This window comes from Chiloscyllium plagiosum, chromosome 36 (assembly GCF_004010195.1).
Source record: "Chiloscyllium plagiosum isolate BGI_BamShark_2017 chromosome 36, ASM401019v2, whole genome shotgun sequence".
In the NCBI taxonomy this organism is placed as follows: Eukaryota; Metazoa; Chordata; class Chondrichthyes; order Orectolobiformes; family Hemiscylliidae; genus Chiloscyllium; species Chiloscyllium plagiosum.
The window spans coordinates 13208616-13223415 of record NC_057745.1 but is presented as its reverse complement, the minus strand read 5'-3'; the positions used below and the strand labels follow the sequence as shown (position 1 = coordinate 13223415).

The following is a 14800-nucleotide window of genomic DNA, read 5'->3' as shown; positions in this document are numbered from 1 at the left end:
TGTGTTTTTTTAAAGGGGGATGGGAAGAAACTTGAAAGGAGGGAGCTGGCTGACATTTGATCACTATTGAACTTTGATCAGAAAGCTTTCATTTGGGCCTCAGGTCTCCAGTCAGCGTTTTAGGATAGTGGGCAAGGGGCTGGGGTTTTTTTTTGACAGCACAGTGCATGGTTTTCAAACTACAGCTGGATCAAAACAGCACTGCCTGACCTGTACTAGACTTGGGGAGGAGGAGACTGAAGAACTGATGAAAAGCAGTTGTGAAAGCAAACAATGGATTCTATGAACCCGAAGCTCTAGTCCAAAACGTATTGGTAAAATGAAAAACAACCCGGCATCAGTGCAGATGCTAAAATCAGTGAAGAGTGCTTACAGTTGTGAAATAAGGTAAAACTCCCGCCGGAATTGGCTACCAGTGTGCTCTTAAAACTTTCCTTTTGATAACAAGTTGAGAACTATGAAAAATGTTTACTTGGTGGATTTTTGTTGGCAATAGTGTGTGCTGTTTCCGAAGAGCCTTTTTGCACATTATTACTGTTTGGGACAAATGTTCCTTTGTTGGAAATAATCTGCTCTTCTCCAATTTTCATTTCTTGATGATGCCTGATTTTAATTGTTTCACCATTGGTGGTCATGTCTTCAGTTGCCAAGGCCCTGGGCATTGGAATTCCCTCACTAAACCTTTCCCCTTCTCTACCTTTAAAGGAAGAAAGTTAAGACACTCCTTAAAACCTCGCACTTTTATCAAGAGTTAGTCATCTGCCCTAATATTTCCCTATTGGCTCTGTGTCAGATTTTGCTTGAGAGCGCTCCTGTGAAACGCCTTGGGACGTTTGCCATATTAATGGTGCTAGGCAAACATTATGTGTCCTGTATTCCTCCTTTAACCTTTTTAAGCGATTACGAGTCAATATCGCACGACGTGACAAAGTGAGGGTATCCTATGATAAATAGAACACGGGAACTGATTTTAAAGCCAAATTAGCCCATTGGCACAGTCAGAGGGCCGTGCTTGTCACGCATCAGCTGGTGTGCAAAACACTCACAAAAGATGAAACGGGAGATTTACATAAACTTAGTACATATTCCAAGTGCCGATGTAAAATGTTGGGGGTGCGGTCTATTTTACGATTTGACCGTTCACTTTAGTGCCTTATTGCGTGACCTCCTCATCAGAAGTGGTAGTTGGTGATTCAAAATTGGCACGCAAAGTTAACCAGTTTGTGATCAGAGTCAGTGAAAGTTTAGACTTGAAAGTTTTCAAAAACAACGTGTAAATGTTTTGCGTCATACTCTGTACTTTCAGTCAGCACAAACAGTTCACAACGAGGGTTCTGAAATGTTTATCGTTTCTCATGTTCGGGACATAATACTTTAATTTGGACTTCCTAGTGTGGAGGGTTCTGTGGGGAAAAGCAAGCACCGGACTTTTGCAGGGCTGTTTTTCCAGCACTTAAATTCGTGTGTCAGTAAGGTCCTAGTGCTAGCTGCGATCCTTTGCCTAGAGTGGTATTTCAAATGAACTTTAGTTCACCCTCTGTGTTTAAATAGTTGAAATGTTGAAGGGCACGATGAGAAAATGCATGCATTCATCCAGCTAGCATTACCTTGAATAGTTGCAAAGCATGTAACAGTATGAGCTTTCTATTATTCACAACTAGCAATATCCTTGTATATAAAGAAAACTATATTTGATACCGACATGAATTATGTAGGAGAAAATATACCCATTTAAAGCAGTAAAGATAATTGACAGAGTGGGAGCCTTATTGAACGTTTACACCTCCCTATCAAGTAATTGTTTGTGAATGGAAATTATAAAAATTTCATCTAATAAGATACATCTCAGTGAAAGTGACTACAATATCCTCTCCTGCAGTTCAAAAGGGGATCTAGTGTTCTTCCACTATTCTTAAGCACAGAATGAATACAGAATTGTGGAAAAAAAAACAAATAATTGTTTGATTCAACTGGTAATCTCTAGAGCACTTAAAGGAACATTTGTTTTTTAAAATTATAATGTACCCGTTGTACTTTAGTTGATTGGGCAATGTGCCAAATTGTTCAGTGTACTGTTTGTGCATAACTTAATCAGATTCATAGTAGAGAAAGAATCCAGGTAAAATACACAGCAATTTATTTTATATAATTAAACATATATATTAAAATGTGCTTTACTAGTATAATAAAACATTGAAATGATTCTTAGGAATGTTAGCAGGCAAAAGCCAAAGAGACATTGGGAAAGTTTGGACAATGAGGTTATGGAGCACTTTAAATTGAGATCTGGAGCAGTTTATGGGGAGAGTTCCAGAGCGTGGGGCATTGGGTGGTGAAAGACATGGCTACCAGAATGGAACAATGAAGTAGAATGAGTGATAAGAAAACTTGGAGGAATACAGCGATGTTGAAAGGTTGTAGAACATTACCCAAAGAGGGAGAGGTGAGGCCATGGAGGGAGTCAATACAAGAAGACATTGAAACTTGAAGTGCTACTGTGGACATCTGCTGGTTAGCAAACGCAGAGAAGATAGGCACACAGAATTTGGTGCCAATTGGGTTAGAAGAATAGTACTAGATTTTTGATGAGCTCAAATTAAAGTGGCAGATCAGCTGGGAGAATATTGGAATGGTTGTGTTGAGAAATAATATCTACATGAAAGGGAGAGTTTCAGTGGAAGATCAGCTGAAATAAAGGAAATAAAAAGAACCAGGTAGGGCACAGGATCTGTAAATGTACCCATTCTCCATTAAAATAGAGTAATATATTGCTCCTTAACTTTGGTTTTAAGTTTTGTCAGAGCAGAAACTGGGTCCATGTTTTTGAGCCAATGACTAAACTGTTCTATTTTTCACCACTTCTTTTAAGCTATCTTCAGGTACTAGAACAAGCCTGCCAGGTGCTAATATATACTTTACAGGTATTCAATTCTGCAAAATTAATTTATTTTTACATGTCAAAATGGATTTTGATGTAGGCCCCTCCAATTACTTCACACCGACATGCAGAACAGCAAGTTCACAAATACACATCATCCCATATGCTGGTCCCAAACTGCACCAGTCAGGATTTGCACAAGTATAGCAACATCACCATATGCAGATTTTGGATGTAGGCTTGCTTGCTGAGCTGCAAGGTTCATTTCCAGACGTTTCGTTACCCTACTAGGCAACATCTTCAGTGGGCCTCAGGTGAAGTAATGCTGAAAATTCCTGCTTTCTGTTTATATGTTTTGGTTTCTTTGGGTTGGTGATGTCACTTCCTGTGGTGATGTCACTTCCTGTTCCTTTTCTCAGTGGTTGTTAGATGGGGTCTAACTGGATGTGTTTGTTGATAGAGTTTCGGTTGGAATGCCGGATGTTTGCATATTGTTTATTGAAAAGTGGGTTTTAGAATTAGAATCCCTACAGTGTGGAAACAGGCCCTTCGACCCAACAAGTCCACGTTGACCCTCCAAACAGTATCCCACCCAGACCCATTTCCCTACATTTAACCCTAATTCATGCACCTAAGCTATACATCCTTGAACATTATGGGCAATTTAGCATGACCAGTTCACCTAACCTGCACATCTTTGGATTGTGGGAGGAAACCGGAACACCCGGAGGAAACCCACACAGACACATTTACAGATGTAATTCTCTTTAATATTGAATGAAGTTTAGAAACAGAAAAGGAATCACTTTGTCCATATGCTCCTAAAAGTAATGGAACAGCTGTGTTGTCTTATAGACTGGTATTGTTTTCCTCTTTATAGTACATCTTACTGGCAAACTCTCCCTGTAGTGTTGTGTTCTCTCCTGCCTTGGCAGGAATGAAAAATGGGGACATTGTTGATTTGGATGGTGTGTATTCATATTGAGCATGGTGTCACTGATGCCTGTCAGGAGCGAAAACAGAGCTGGAGTCAACTTCTCATCTGGAATTTAAGTTTAGGCTTCAATAATTGCCAAAGATTCTAACAAGATCGAGAGATCTGGATAATAAGGGCAGAGAGACTTTTAATCTAAATAGGAATAGTGGTGACCATATCTATGAAAGGCAGAAATGCCACTAGAGAAGAATCCAGACGCCTAGCTAAATGCTCTGGAGACAAAGATTCAAATCCCAGCACAGCGGCACAAAATGAATCTGGAAGTGAAAGTCAGGCTCAGTAATGGTGATGTTGTAAACCCATGTGGGTCTTTTTTTTTTCTGGAATCTGCTATCCTTACCTGGTCTGGCCTACATCTCCTAGCTCCAGTGATGTGGTTGACACTTGGCCTACAGGCCATTCAGATGGCAGCTTTTTCAATTTAAGGGTAATTGAGGATGGCTAATAAATGCTTGACTTTCCAGAAACACCCAAATGCTGTGAAAAAGCACGATTTTCAAAATGCTTTGCTCTTTCAATGATGGGCAAAAATGTGAATGGAGATAGTGTTTTGGAGATAGAGAGAGAGATATAGACATGGAAGATTAAGTGTTAAAAGGGAGATTATCAGTTTTAAGTTATGAAGGAAACAACAAATAGGTTTGAGAATTTGCAATGTACATTTGTTGAAAATTTCTGAGTAAAATTGTTAATGGCTTTTAATTTGTTATTGAGAAGTCTAATTTGCAATCTCAGCAGAACAAAAAGATAATACATTCGCTTTGTTGCATAATGCTCCTTTTATTTAGGACATCAAAGCCAGCTATTTCCTCAACGTTATGCTGTCTGATCCAATTAATTAAGTTCTGTATATATCTAAATTAAAGGGCTCTTGTAATGTAGTGGTAGTGTCCCTACTTCTGAGCCATGAAACCTGGTTCAAGTTCCATCTGCACCAGAGGTGATGCCATGACATCTCTGATGTGGAGGTGCCAGTGTTGAACTGGATAAAGTTAAAAATCACACAACACCAGGTTATAGTCCAACAGGTTTATTTGGAAGTACAAGCTTTCAGAGCACTGCTCCTTCATCAGCTAGTTACCTGTTGGACTGTAACCTGGTGTTGTGTGATTAATAACATTTCTGCACAGGTTTTTAAAAACAAAATCTAAATCTAAATGAATACTGTGACTATATATTCTAACAATATGATGCAACTTTATAAAATGGTATTCATGCCAGGTACTTTGCAAGAAAGGAAGGTCTAATGAAGTACTTGGAAATTGAAGTCCAGAAAAATTGTCTTTCCTCCTAGTCAATAGAAATTGAATTTAAACGTAGTTGCAGTCATTGGTTCCCTTTGTAAGCAGATACAATTTCACCAAACTGCATATTTCTATATATATGCACAATAGATGGGGACACGTTTTGAGTCTGTCTCTGAGTGAGAGTGTTAGTTAAATGATACAATGAAGCTTGCAGATGTTATCAATTTGAGTAATTTTAGTTATTTTCATCAATCCCTCATGCTGTAAACATTGCAAGCCACATTGGGAATTCTAAATTTAATTTGGGTATCTCAGATTTTCTCATTTCTATTTCTCCTTTTTTTTTGCTTAATCCTGTATCTCAAACCATCTTTTTAATTAGAGAGGAACCAGGTAGAGGAGGATCCTAAGCTTTGCCTTTGACCCTTTCCAATGTGAACTGCTAGCGAGTGCAATGTGTTTTATTGATTTTATTAATTGATCTTGTATATTTCAGTCTTTTCAGATGGATGATGTACTCCAACCAAAAATACTTAGTGTGACGCCAATTTACACACAGGCCACTTTTTTTTGGAACAGAAAATCACTTTAATTTAATGTGCAAGTCAACAACTCTTCCTCCTTAAGAAAGCTCTTATTTCAGGGTGCTCATTGTATGTGAACAGAGCACATTCTGGGATAGAAATCTGTGGAATAATTTCATGAAATACACAAGTGTAAATGTTAGGCGGGTCACAGAACAAATTTGTTTAGTCAAAGACTGGAGACAATCTACAAGATTCAAAGATTAGAGGTTGATTCAAACTGCAGTTGGATGGTGGGATTATTGGGAAAGCTAGCCTGATGGGTCTAATGCCATTTTCTGCTCCTTAACTATGTCGCATGTTCCAATGAATCTTTAGTTTTAATGCCCCACAGCGTTTGCCAATGATAATTTGTTACTTGTCACTAATTCAAGTTCTGTCATCCTACAGAGTTGAGTTTCCTTGAGTAACAGACTGGCCTCACCTTATCATCAATGCATATTCATTGCTTATTTATTTTGTTAAGGTTACTGATTACTTTTTTTTGCTTTTAAACTTAAGCTTCTCTAATCTTTCTCCATTGTTCACTCCTTTTACAGAGATAGATAGAACAAATAACTCTCCATGTTTGGGTTTATGTCGGTTGTCTGGCATAGAAACAGGCTGTTTGTTCAGCCCAACAGGTCCATGCTGATGCCTATTTTCTATTCAAGATTCGCTCCCATATTTTTAAATTTAAATTTATTATTGTAACTCTTTATTCCTTCCAGGTGTATCTATGTTATCGCTTCAACCATTCTCCTGTGCTGGTATGTACCAGATTCTCACTCCTCTTTGAGTTGAGAAGTTTATTTGGATCTCCTTATTGGATTTCTTTATATTGATAGCTGTCATAGAGATGTACAGCATGGAAACAGTCCCTTCGGTCCAACTCATCCATGCCGACCAGCTATCCCAACCGAATCTAGTCCCACTTGCCAGCACCCGGCCTTTAACCCTCCAAACCGTTCCTATTTGTATACCTATCCAGATACCTTTTAAATGTTGTAATTGTAGCAGCCTCCACCATTTCCTCTGGCAGCTCATTCCATACACGTGCCACCCTCTGTGTGAAAGAGTTGCCCCTTAGGTCTCTTTTATATCTTTTCCCTCTCACCCTAAACCTATGCCCTCCAGTTTTGGCCTCCCCCACCCCAGGGAAAACACTTTGTCTATTTCACCTATCCATGCCATTCCTGATTCTATAAACCTTATAAGGTCACCCCTCATCCTCTGATGCTAAAGTTATGCTTTTGTTCACAAAAGGAAATATTCTCTCTCTCTGTCTCTATATCAACTCAATTAAAATTTTTCATAGTCTTAATGACTTCTTGAGTTATTTTGAGTCAGCCACCATTTTTTCAGAAGAAGAGACTTGACCTGTCAATGTAAATCCACACTTCTGACATCCTCCCAAGAAATTATCTCTCCAGCCTCTCGAGTGCCTCTTTATTCTTTCTGTATCCTATATGCAATCACCTGAGGGTAATGTTTTCATCTGGGACTGATTAAAGCTGACCTTTCAGCTCTTCTCGGTTCTGGCTTGGTCCATACTTGAGCCCTGCATTGGAACTTCTAATGTTCACTTTTTAAAAAAATTCTATTCATGAAAACCAGAGGTGTATAATTGTCCAGAATATTGTAATAAAGACTAGAGCAAGCTTTGGAATAAATTACTTCTGGTGAACAACAAGAAATGTCACCAGTAAGCCTTCACCATTGACCCAATGGAAAATCCAGCCAGTCTCATGTACCTATCCCTGTTAGTTCAGCATTCAGTCCAGGTAAAAGCAATTAAAACCTGCATAAACTATACAGTCAACATGGATAAATCCACTTTTTTTTCGTTTACTTACTTTATTAGTACAATAATTGAATGTTGGCAGTAATCTAACTCTCCTTCGGAAAGACATTGAACTTGATGTTGGTTCATACAGTTCTTGATTTACTTATTCTTTGGGGTGTGATCATCATGGGCAAAGTCAGCATTTGTTACCCTCCTCTAATTGTCCTTGAACTGTGGTTTGCTGAAGGGCCATTACAGAGGGTGGTAAAGAGAAAACATGTTGTGTTTCATGTTCATCATATAGCAATAGTTGCTGTCTTTTAGCCAGGGCCTGGGACATGGGGGTAGATTACTTGCACAAGGAATCATTTTATATTTCGGAAGTCAGACGAGGTCCAGGGATTCTTAAGCCTACTGTAAATTACAGTAAATCAGCACATGAAAAACACAATCATAATGACTGGCGCAGTGCAGGAAGCCGGTGAACTCCTGGTGGATCTTTGATAGAGCTTTCCTGTTAAACCCACAGTCCTGTGATTTTGTTTTCTTCTAAGCGTTCTTCCAGTTCTTTATTGAATTGTCCTGCTGAACTTCTTTTTATTACCCATTTTAGATCACAAAAATCACAGTTTACTTTATAAGAAAGTCTCATGATCGTCATCTCTTCATGTGATCTATGTGAAGTTGAGGCAAAATAATTTTTGGATTGCCTTCAGATTTCAAACAACTTGGAGCAGAAAATACATACAGCATAACAAATGCAAAATAAATGCGGTATTACAAATTATTCAGACCAAATGACATTTAAACTGCATTTTCGGTTTTGTTTAGCAGTTTTTAGTTACAAAACAACAACAAAATGTATTTTGTCCTCCAATTTTTAGTGTTTTGAACGGCTTTAGATGTTTAACTGTGCAATCTCCACCCAGTGAGTAGATTTGTTAAAATCAATCTCCTACAAAATGGAGGTTTTGGCTTAAGTTGACCATTTTTTTTGTGCTACTGACCTGTTGATACTCCCTTCTGTGACAGAATGTACTATATTCAATTGCCAGTTGTTCAGGATGAATGGGCCAGAGAATTGTTGATACAAGAAAAACAGCTTGGTCTAAAAGCTTCAAGTAACTTGACTGAAACGATTTAACTTCAATCAGGAGACAATCATATTTGTGCCTCAATGTAATATTTGAGGAGACAGAATCAAATTGTAAACTGAATGGTACCCATTGCATTTCCAGTGTTAATTTATTTCAACTTGGTTTCTCTACTTTTTTTTGTTAACCAATGGAGATTAGCATTTTAATAGACATAAAGTGAACTTCTCCTATTCTGTGCAACCGGACAGTGTGTGTAGATCATCCATCATCCTGTCCTTGGCCACAACAGGCTACTGGCTCCAGAATCATTTTGAACTACATAAAGCTTGTCTGACTGTGAACAGCACAGCTGGCTACACCTATTTATTTCTTCCACACCACTGGTTGCATTGTCCAGCTATAGTAACTAAACTTAACATCCAGAAAATGCAGGGCCTTTTGTCTGTTTGGACTTGCCTTGGAGTGATCCAGTTCAACGGTCACAGTGACCAGTTTGGTCACTGTGTACAATCATTGGCTAATCTCAGCACTAGAGGTGGTAAGGGTGATTGTTGTAGAACTTATTTTTACACAAAGTTTTAAATTATTGATACTGCCGTTGAGCAATGTCCGTAGTCCAATTTTCAGTTAAATGTGTGTGACCATGTTTTGACTCATATGACTAGTTTCTAACTAGCTAAAGTTAGAGGTTAAAATCTAACTGGCTAAAGCCTAGGGGAAAAAGAAATGCAAACAAACATTTCTTTTTCCCCACTGAGTTGCTCACGTGTTGAAATTTGAATGTGGGAACGCACAGCATATTATGGAGTGGTAAACCAGGGAGCAGCTTAAAGCCTGGGAACTGTGTTCAACAATTTACCATTGACGCCATCAAATCTTGGAGAGAGGAGCGGGCTTATTTCTTTAATAATACTGGTGAGGCAGTGACCCAGTGATTTCCAATCATATGTATAGGGAGAAAATATCTTCAATGCAATCTGAGAATTGAAGTAGTTGTCTAAACTGCGAAGAGCTTTTAGTTAATAATTGACAGCAAGTTTGACCATTAAGACAATGTCATGTTTACTCTTGAACCCTACAACACAGTGGCACTTCAGCATTTTATTTATTGAGTCAGAGATACATAAAGTTAACAGGTACAACAAGTACAACAGGACTCCAGTCCTGAGCCAGGAGAGAGGAATAGACTGTGGAGATAGAGGTGATAGAGTAGCCGACTTTATGGGTAAATTTGCTGATTTTTGTTTCTCAAATTTAACATCTTCCTTTAAAATGTGGGTGACATGACTAAGTTATTGTCTGTCCCAAGTTGCCCTCTGGCATTAAGAGGCAATCACAGTATGTCTGGTTAGAATCACACATGTGAAACACTCTTTTCTGAAGGGCATTAATGAATCATGGAATCTCTACAGTGTGGAAATGAGCCCCTTGGCCCAACAAGTCCATACCGCCCTCCAAAGAGTAACCCACCCAGACCCATTCCCCTACCCTATATTTATTTCTGACTAATGCACATAACCTCCACATCCCTGAACACTATGGGCCATTTAGCATGGCCAATTCACTTCACCTGAACTATAGGATGCACCTGGAGGAAACCCACACAAACACGTGGAGAATGTGCAAACTCCACACACAGTTGCCTGAGGCTGGAATCACATCGGGTCTCTTGCGCTGTGAGGCAGCAGTGCTAATCACTGAGCCACCTAATAATCAATCAGCACAAATGACTGCAGTGGGATTCGAACCCACGCTTCCTTAGAGGCTGGAATCTCAATACAGCAATTTAGACCACTGGGCCACGCTACCAGACAATTAACAATTGAATTGGATTACTGTGACAACTTGGCAAATTCTTTTGTCTTTCATTGCTTGTTTTTCTAGTGCCAATCCCCAAATTATTATATTATTGTAATTTACATTGGCGATATTTCTCAGGATTGTTAGTCCTGTACCAGTTTATAAAGTGTTTATAAAATCTCCTGAAACTGTTTCTAGAATCCAATTAATGACTTTAAAAATGAGATAACTTACTTTCCATACAGAAATATTTGGATATTTTAGACATATATAAAATAATACTATTCACTCATTACAGTCAAGTATCAAAATTACCATGAAAACCACTTTCAAAAAAGCAGGGTATCTTTTAAAATTGAAACAAACTGAGTGAATTACTTAACTCTTAGTGTTTCTTTTGTTTTTAACTGGCAATGTTACTTTTGTCCACTTTGAGAAATTCATGCAAAATAGCATAGTTAACATGTTATATCAGTTAGGAGTGAAAGTGAGGTCTGCAGATGCTGGAGATCAAAGTTGAAACAACCACTTTCAAAAAAGCAGGGTATCTTTTAAAATTGAAACAAACTGAGTGAATTACTTAACTCTTAGTGTTTCTTTTGTTTTTAATTGGCAATGTTACTTTTGTCTACTTTGAGAAATTCATGTAAAATAGCGTAGTTAACATGTTATATCAGTTACTAAAGTGTGACAATCAAATTAAAAATACAATAAGTGAAATGTATAGATCAACTGATTCACGTCAATTGTGTTATAGGTTGAAGTGCTTGTCTAAAACTTCATGGCCATATTTTTAAATAAAATAATTTAATATTGTTTTACATGATTGGGGAAAATAAAAGAAAGACTTTTAGTCATAGGTTAATATCAAACGTGACCATCTGCAGAGATTTTCAACAAGTCTGTACTGGGCGAAAGGTTTATGTGCCAAAGTTGACTGTATGGATATACTTCCTCTCCAGAAAACAACTCCCTAATGCGTGTAATCAATGTTGAGGCTGCATTTTCAGACATAAGCAATCAATCTACAGATAAAGCACACACACCGTTTTGTCTTCAAGTTCTAGATGTGTTGTCAGAACCATAACAGTTTAGTGAAAAACCTGTGAATAAAGTTGTTAAAACAGGGGCACAAAACTCCAGAACTGAAAATGGAAGCACTGGGGAGCTATTGAGAATTTATCATTTATAAATAATGGTGTTAAACATTTATTATCCATTGGTAAATTTAAGCAGCAGCAGAAACTCATATTTATTTTTCCTTATTGTCCATACTTTTCCATAGGTAATACATTAGTTTTCTAAAATGTTAACAGTTTAAACTCTTCCTACAGTAGTTGGGTAGATTGATGGGGAAAGGAGATGTTATTTTTCACAACATAACACTTGGGAAGTTCATATGTTAGGCAGAGTTTTTTAAACGCAAGGCCCTGAACCTGACTCTAGGGGCTTAGTTCAAACAATTCAGACTAGTTTAACCAGCTTGTTTTAGTTGCCTGACCAGGTTTTGTGTAATGAGTCATCCCATCAAACAGAGCTGGAGTTGCAGGTCGATGATACAGAGCTAAGGTCACCAAGCAGTTTTGGATCTGTAGTTTATCCCATGACTGTCAGGGATCCTCAACAACATCAATCTTGCTGTACCACATCTAAGTTACTTTCAGTATAAGCCAAGTAAGCCTGAAACATTACCTTTCTGTTCATGTTGATTAAAGTTTGCTTTTTTTTAATAAAAGTATGCAGCCGTCAAAATATAAATTTAGTGACATGTTTAGCTTTTGCCTGAAGACTAACATAGTGAAAAATTATGTTAACTAGTTCGCCTTCTTTAATTTGACTGTTTTAGAAACGAGAAGGACTGCGCACTTGGGATAGCACCAGCAACTGATGCTTAAAGATACTGACTTGAGGAGATGGCTCCTACAGTTTGAATATTCACCTAGATGTTCTTGCACCTTAAATGTAACCTATTCCATAATCATAAATTGCAAGTTTCAACATTAAATAGTACTGTACATCAAAAATCCTGACGAGAGGGAAGCAGCTGGAAACATTAATTAGCTGGGGTTTTTATTCTGTAGATAGGTTGCCTGTGTTCAATATTCAGTGCACATCATTGTAATCACTACAAATTTTAAAAGGTGTCACTAATATGATTATATCACGGCCTTGAAATTTTACAAGATGCATGCATAAAAATTTATATATCCATGACATACATTTTTGATAACATCTCAATCTTGTGCAAGAGCTGTGGGTAATTTGACTCCATGAGATTTTTTTTCCTCTTTTCTCTCCAAGGAGAAATAATGTGATTATTCTTCATTTTTGGTGTTACCTTGCGATGTACATAAACTGATGGCAGCAGCCATTCAAAATATTATAAAGTGCCTGTAACCTTGAAAGTTATGAAGGTTAAGGAAAGCAATTCTAATTACCGCCTGAGTGGCTGCAGAAATTAGCATCCCCAAACATTCTGGTTTTTATCAGCAATATACCAGGCTGAGAGCCTTCCTGAGAGCAATGATAGCCCTTCTACTTTTTATGGTGTAGAAACAGAAACAAGTATCACCTTTTCTCTACTATTTATTAAGACTTTTATTTTCAACACGTTAATGGAATGAGTGTTGTTTTTGACTTTGATCAGAAATAGTAAATTGGCCTTTCACAAGGTTGGGTGCTCTTTTGAAATGTCAAATCTCATGTTTGTTCTCTTTTAGTTTTTGTACCCAAACTTATGGTGCATAACATCTCATTAGCAATTGCCAAAGGCCCTGACTAGGACAAACTTTATCTCATTTTGTGTACTAAAGATCAAGGGAACCTGAATTAGTAAATGTTACATTTTGTAATTGTCTCCACTCAACAGCTGCCTACTGAATCTAGATCATCTCCTCCTCTGTGATAGGGAGTTATTGTTCACAGGAACAGAAGGAGAACACTACATTATCATCACATTCAGCTGTAGAATGAAAGTGTTATGTGGCTTTGTTTTAAACATACGCTGTATCTTCACACTCCACATGTCATTTCTAATTATTGACTAAAGGAAGCTAGTGACAAGCAGAATATACTGTCTGAAAAGATTTGGAGAATGTATTTAAAAAATAAATGCAATGGCATGGTAATTTTACAGATTACCATGGCATGTGCTGTGACACTAACCATTGCTGGCTGGTAACTTGCTACTGCCATCTTCTTTCTTCTTCCCATTCTGAAGAAGAGTCATATCAACATTTTGAGTCTATCTCTTTTGTTTTTTTTCTAAGTGTGACCAGACCTGCTGAGTTTCTCCAGCACCTTCTATTTTTATGTCAAATTTCCTCCATCCATGGTACTTTGCTTTCATCCTCTTTCCTTGTCTGGGTTAAGAGCCAATTTGGCTTACATTGTTCGAGGATAGCCCACTGGTGAATCTTTGAGGAGAAAGTGAGGTCTGCAGATGCTGGAGATCAGAGCTGAAAATCGATCGTGGCCAAGACACATTCGTAACTTAGGTCTGTGGATGTACACCTTTCAAGATGTTCTACTTTTCCCCACACAAATCCTTATAACATTATCAGATTGGGTGGAGCTTAATGCAGTCTTCCACATTTACCTTTTCAGAACCATGTCTGCATAGAACACTTTCTGAACTAAACAGTATTTTTGTATAATATTGGCGTTGTGTTCAAATTAGATAATGTAATTATTGCTCATTTTATTGGCGTCATTTTGACCATTCTTATTGGGAATCCTTTGGCCCTTGATATTTGCTGCAAGAGCCTCCAGTTGGAAGCAGAATAGCCCTCCTCCTGTTAAGAAGTGTTAAGCAAGTGCCGAGAATTCGAGACGGCAGTGATCCATGTCTCTGCAATTGAGGCAGCTATACAGTTGGTTTAAACAGCTGAAGGCTCAGAAGCAGTAGAATGAACCCGTGTTCTTGTTTTGACCCATTGTCTGCTGCTGGGCACTGTGCGTGTGGGGACAAAGCTCTCCACTGAGGGAGAACAGCCAATTGAGTGAGGTGCCAGAGGGCTGCCGGCACCTGGGAAACCAGAGCCTTCCATATGTCCCCTGGAAAGGGATAGAGAAAATTGTGACGTCAAAGCCTGCAGGATTTGTGAGCTGTACAGTATTGTTCCATGAAAGAATTGCTAAACTCAATACGACCAGGAATGAAAAGCAATTTGATCTCTATTACAGCGCAGGGAAAATTTGAGTCATTCTATATATTTCTACTTCGTTTCTGTTGAATATGATATCTCCTCCTTTAATAAAGCAATTAAACTCGATATGAAGCACCAGCCCAAACATGCTCAGTAACAACTCTACTGCTGCAGTTTCTCCATGGGAATGCCAATGAAAGACAAACTGAGTTTGTACATGTTTACGTAGAATCCCTACGTGCATCTGAAGAGCATCAGACCCACACATAACCCCTGACCCAATC

The 14800-nt window shown here is 38.2% G+C and overlaps 1 protein-coding gene across 11 annotated transcripts in view; it reads left to right on the top strand.

The window, feature by feature from the left end:
* sema6dl (sema domain, transmembrane domain (TM), and cytoplasmic domain, (semaphorin) 6D, like) overlaps positions 1–14800 on the top strand; it is a 294450-nt gene that overhangs the window by 246055 nt on the left and 33595 nt on the right. The window contains exon 1 of one of the 11 annotated variants that reach the window (XM_043677357.1): positions 43–387. The exons of the other annotated variants lie outside the window; for them this stretch is intronic. The gene's annotated coding sequence lies outside the window, so the exon portion shown is untranslated. Of the gene's footprint in view, positions 1–42; positions 388–14800 lie in introns of those variants that run through there. 11 annotated transcript variants of the gene reach the window in all.